The sequence below is a fragment of the Nicotiana tabacum genome, chromosome 3 (assembly GCF_000715075.1).
Source record: "Nicotiana tabacum cultivar K326 chromosome 3, ASM71507v2, whole genome shotgun sequence".
Taxonomy (NCBI): Eukaryota; Viridiplantae; Streptophyta; class Magnoliopsida; order Solanales; family Solanaceae; genus Nicotiana; species Nicotiana tabacum.
The window spans coordinates 169409174-169414985 of NC_134082.1; the positions used below are offsets into that span (position 1 = coordinate 169409174).

Here is a 5812-nt window from a genome sequence, read left to right on the forward strand (position 1 = left end):
TTAATAATTTGACTATCAAGGACCTGATCTTTCTACTAAAGTTCCACTTGAATTAGGATCCACTTTCTGTTTGGGTTTCTAATAAAATTCCAATTGAGGAATTAGGATCCAACGGAAGCGGAATACCTCGAGTGCAAATTTGGAGTTGAGCCGACGGAAGCGGGAGTTGAAGTGAGGCTTGACTCTCAAGTCATTCCCAAGAAAGGTAGTTTCAAGTACCTTGGATCGGTTATTCAGGGGATCGGGGAGATTGACGAGGATGTCACACACCGTATAGGGGTGGGGTGGATGAAGTGGAGGTTAGCGTCGGGAGTCTTGTGTGACAAGAAAGTGCCACTGTTACTAAAAGGAAAGTTTTATAGAGCAGTGGTTAGGCCTGCCATGTTGTATGGAACTGAATGTTGGCCGGTAAAGAACTCACACACCCAGAAGATGAAAGTAGCAGAGATGAAGATGTTGAGGTGGATGTGCTGGCATACAAGGATGGATAAGATTAGGAATGAAAATATTCGAGAGAAGGTGGGTGTGGCCCCCATGGAGGACAAGATGCGGGAAGTGAGACTCAGATGGTTCGGGCACATTCAGAGGAGGAGCACTGATGCACCGGTGAGGAGGTGTGAGCGACTGGCTGTAGTGGACACGCGGAGAGGTAGAGAGAGACCTAAGAAGTATTGGGGAGAGGTGATCAGACATGACATGGCACGACTTAGGATTACTGAGGACATGACCCTTGATAGAGATTTATGGAGGTCGAACATTAGGGTTGTAGGTTAGGGGAGAGTGTGAATATTTCTACAACACAATAGAGGGAGACTATCCAGTTAGGAGTTAGACTAGGAATGTCATTGATCGTCTATTGAGGCAGGGCTTTACCTTCTAGTTGTACTATACCAGCCATCTATTTCGTATTTTCGTATTTTCGTATTTAGTAGCCTATATTTCATATTTCATATCTCTTATATATTGTTGTTATTTTTATTACGCATTTTTATGGTACTAATATATCATCTCCTATTGTTTTTTGAGCCGAGGGTCTCCTGGAAACAGCCTCCCTACCCTTCGGGGTAGGGGTAAGGTCTGCGTACATATTACCCTCCCCAGACCCCACTTGTGGGATTATATTGGGTCGTTGTTGTTGTTGTTGTTGTTTCTGTTTGAATTTTTTTTAGACAACGAACCCATCCCTAAATTATTTTATTTCTTTAAAAACCAATTATTATAAAATCAATTCCGCAACCAAATTCAAAGTGGCCAAATGGTCAACGATATAATGATCCCATAACTTTCTGTATCCTACTTTCCTCTTCAAAACCATGTGGCTGGCAAGAGTATCCACTATTCAATTTCAATCCACACTATCATCACTTCTCCTCATAAATACAAGAACTCCTTATCCCTATTTATGTAAATCGTAGATTTTGTTCACCATATATATGACTAAGTCTTCCCAAAACTTTGCATTAATGGCATTGGCTCTATGGCAAGCTAGCTAGCTATTAGCTAGCATGGCTATTGATAGGGACTGTTCTTCTACTGAAACTCGCTATCTTCTTTGTCTTCTCTGGGCCATTACTCACATGCATGTTTTTTTTATTTTATTTGGCGAATAAAGTGTAAAGTCAAACCAAATATTTGAGGCAATTGTAGAAGACTTTGATCATTTCATGGTTTGCTCATGACAGCTGATTAAGACTTTGCAATATGCATTTTGGCACTTTAATGTGCAAAATCAATTTTATATGCTTGTCTAGTAGTTGGGAGGTTGTGAATTTAATTTTTGCATGTCGATCGATTTCTGATTATTAAATATGAAGATAAAATAATGTAAAATTGAATTTATATATGCATGTGGTAACTAGCTATATACTATTCTACATATCATCAATGTGTAAGGTTTAATTCTTGCCATACCTTTTTCTTCCCCATGCCTCTCCACCCCTTCCCTACCAAATTAAATAGTAAAAAAGATATCCAAAATTGATTAGACTATATTTTTTCCTCTAAACTCAAACTTAATAAGCTAAGTTAATTTGTTTACTATTCTATATTTGAACTGATTTTAACAACATCAAACTATTCAGGAAAAGAATGCAACGAATCAACTGAATTGCAAGATTCAGAATAAGCTTTATGAGAAAGCACATGCTAATTAAAAAAAGCGGCAGTCCGATACTCCAAACTCCCGCTATATGCACAGGGTCCCGGAAGGGCCAGATTACAAGGGTCTATTAAGGTACATACGCAACCTTACAGCATTTCTGCAGGATAATGATTCAAGGTGTTAATGAATAATGACATGGTCCCTGTATCATTAATGTACAATGATCGAGATGATAACGACATTTTTGTAGCTTAGTACCACTGACTAATGAAGACACAGTTCATTAATTCTGCATGCATGAACAAACCGGAATTTTGTTCATAGAGTACATATGAAGTATACTTAGCTAGCTCCATGCAAAAAGTGAAAATTTAGAGCGGGACATTAGCTAAAAGAAAAAAAGTGAGTGGCCGGCTAATCACTGTGGAAAATCTACTACAAGTACTAATAATATCCGCGTGAATTTAATGCAATCTAACCAACTTCTCATCTGTAAAAGTTACATAAATTTACATGTATTATCAATCGTTTTCGGTGGTCTATTCCCACTCTTTTGTCTCTCTATGTTTGACTTTCAATATCTATATATTCTCATTCATTTTCCAAACTTTTCATCCCACATCTCATTATTATCACTCCTAGCAAGCCAAAGCTAAGGGTCTGAAATTAGAATGGGTACCGAAGAGTCGAGGAGATGGATATTGGTGGTGCAATATGTGGTGGTTTTAGGGTTGATCAGCTTGGGATATTATGGAGCAAATGCACAACAAGTGCCTTGTTATTTTATATTTGGTGATTCTTTAGTAGATAATGGGAATAACAACAATATTCAGTCATTGGCTAGGGCTAATTACTTGCCTTATGGTATTGATTTCCCTGGTGGTCCTACCGGGAGATTTTCCAATGGAAAAACTACAGTTGATGTCATTGGTAAGACCCGATCCTTTTTTCTTGTGTGTGATACAAAATATATATCTAGTTTGGATTGGTATGAAGTTAATTTAAGCTCGGAAAACCTCTTACAAAAGGAGTCTATAGGATCCAAATCTATGCAATTATGTTTATTTTACTACATAGAATTTATTTATTTTTTTACAATTTTTAATGTCGCTGACTCCTTTTAAATAATAGAACAAAATATTTAACTGTTGGTCCATTAGGCATCTTCATATACGTAGTCATAGTTGTCCTTTAATTCTTCAATTAACATAAATCAAAATCACAATAAATATTGTTTACTTGCGGCAATTTCTCCCCTTAATAAATTTGGCTACATGCGTGGGGAATAACTCCTACCTCCAACTAAAATCTTTCAGCTAACTAAAAAGAGAGTATATAATGTAAGAGCAACCAAATTGTATAACAGTGGTGATTCATATTATAGTTTTTTTTTTAATTTATATAATATAGTTATTGGGAAAACAAAAAGGAAAAGAAAGAAACTATTTTGCTGTAAATTTTTCTCTTTAGAGCTTTTGCTAGGAAAAAGTTCTGATTAACTTACTGTGATATGTCTTAAATTTACAGCGGAACAACTGGGCTTCAATGGTTATATTCCACCCTATGCAACTGCTAGGGGTAGAGACATTCTCGGAGGTGTCAATTACGCTTCTGCGGCTGCTGGAATTAGAGATGAAACTGGCAGACAACTGGTACTTCATCAAATTCTTTTTATTCTTAAAATTTATGATTTTATTGTAATTTTTTCGTCCAGTTTGAGGGTTTATGTTTTGAGAAATGTATATTTTTAGCCTCTCCAAAAAACAATAACAGACAAAATGTATATTGTGTGTATATATGTGTATTTTATACATATAATATAGTATTTATTTTATATACTTTTTGGCTAGCAAATGCAATTAGTTTCAGCCGGCCTACCAATTTTGTATTTTGCCCAAATAAAAATACCTGATGAAGGAATCCAGAATTCTGTTCCTTTTCTGGACAAGTGAATAATTACAGAAACACAGTGCAACAAGTAGTGCAAATACTAGGAAATGAAAATGCAGCAGCAGATTATTTGAGCAAGTGCATATACTCTGTTGGATTGGGCAGCAATGACTATCTCAACAATTATTTCATGCCTCTTTATTACCCCACTAGCAGACAATTCACTCCTGAACAATATGCTAGCGTTCTTATTCAACAATACACTCAGCAACTAAAGGTAAGTTGTATTTTATATACACATATATTTATTTACTCCCCCTTTCTAATATTAATATAGTAAGTATTTGATAATTGTATGTTTTGTGGTCATAGATTTTATACAACAATGGAGCAAGGAAGTTTGCGTTGATTGGAGTGGGCCAAATAGGGTGCAGCCCAAATGCATTGGCCCAGAACAGCCCAGATGGGAGAACCTGTGTACAAAGAATCAATGTAGCAAACCAATTATTCAACAACAAACTAAAGGCACTTGTTGATAACTTGAATGGAAATACCCCAGATGCAAAATTCATTTACATTAATGCTTATGGGATTTTCCAAGACTTAATTGATAATCCCTCTGCCTTTGGTAAGTTTTCTCATCTCAGATTCACTTTGATGGAATTATAAATATTTCATTATGATTTGTTTAATCTGAGTCTATTAATTATTTCAGGACTTAGTGTGACAAATGCTGGATGTTGTGGGGTAGGAAGAAATAATGGCCAGATTACATGTCTTCCTTTCCAAAGACCATGCAGAAATAGAGATCAATATCTATTTTGGGATGCATTTCATCCAACTGAAGTTGCAAATGTAGTGGTTGGGAGGAGATCATATAGAGCTCAAAAATCATCTGATGCATACCCTTTTGATATTAGTCGCCTAGCTCAACTTTGAAGATAGAGAGATGACAAATCAAGTGTCATGCATCTTCCTTTCAAATTAAATTTTCTTGTGGAGTTCTCATCATTTACTATATATAAGATGTAATCGGAAGAGTTTAATCTCGTCAGTTTTTCTATTGCTGAAATTTTGTATTTCCATCTTCCACTTTCAATGAGAATTTTATTACTATAAGCTAATCATGTGTTGAAATTACATAATTAAGTTTGAAAATGTACTTGTTATGCATTGATCGAGCTAGTAGTCTTGTGGCATAAAGGGTAATTAGTACAGGTATTTTCATATATGCGTCGTCAAACTTAACTTTCAAACCCTTTGCGGAGGTTTGGCAAACAACTATGGTGATGGTGTGTGGTGTTTACTGTTTAGTCAGAGGTGAAGCCAAAATTTCAAACTTATAGGTTCGAGATTCAAATCGTATTAAATTATTGGGTTCTAACTTAATAGTAATTTGTACATATTTAATGGTTTTTTAAAGATAAATACAGAATTCGAACTAAAGCTACTGAATTCGGTCGAACACATGACACTCTAGCTCAGCACATTTGTTTAGTATGTATTGATTATCAAACTGGCCTGTCATGAAGGTACATTTGAATCGTTCTTTGAGGCAGCGATTAAGGATTTAGTACCTCTTCATTCATAATTTAGGCTTTGATGTATGAGATGTTCAGTATTAATGGGCTAATTTTTAGTTGAAATTGACCTATATCTGATTCTGATTTGAGATCTTGGTTGCCTCTTCATGCTTTGTGCTTAATTTGATTTGATTTGTAGTATTATAAATAGGTGAAAATCATTTCTATCCTCCAAGTTTGTTTTAAAAAATCAAACTCATCTATCAACTTTGAAAAATTATTATTCGCATCTTTTAAT

At 35.4% G+C, this 5812-nt stretch overlaps 1 pseudogene; it reads left to right on the forward strand.

Annotated features, from left to right (window-relative positions):
* Window positions 1–2688: 2688 nt before the first annotated feature.
* LOC107815342 (GDSL esterase/lipase At1g29670-like) lies at window positions 2689–5112 on the forward strand (annotated as a pseudogene).
* The last annotated feature ends 700 nt before the right edge of the window (window positions 5113–5812 follow it).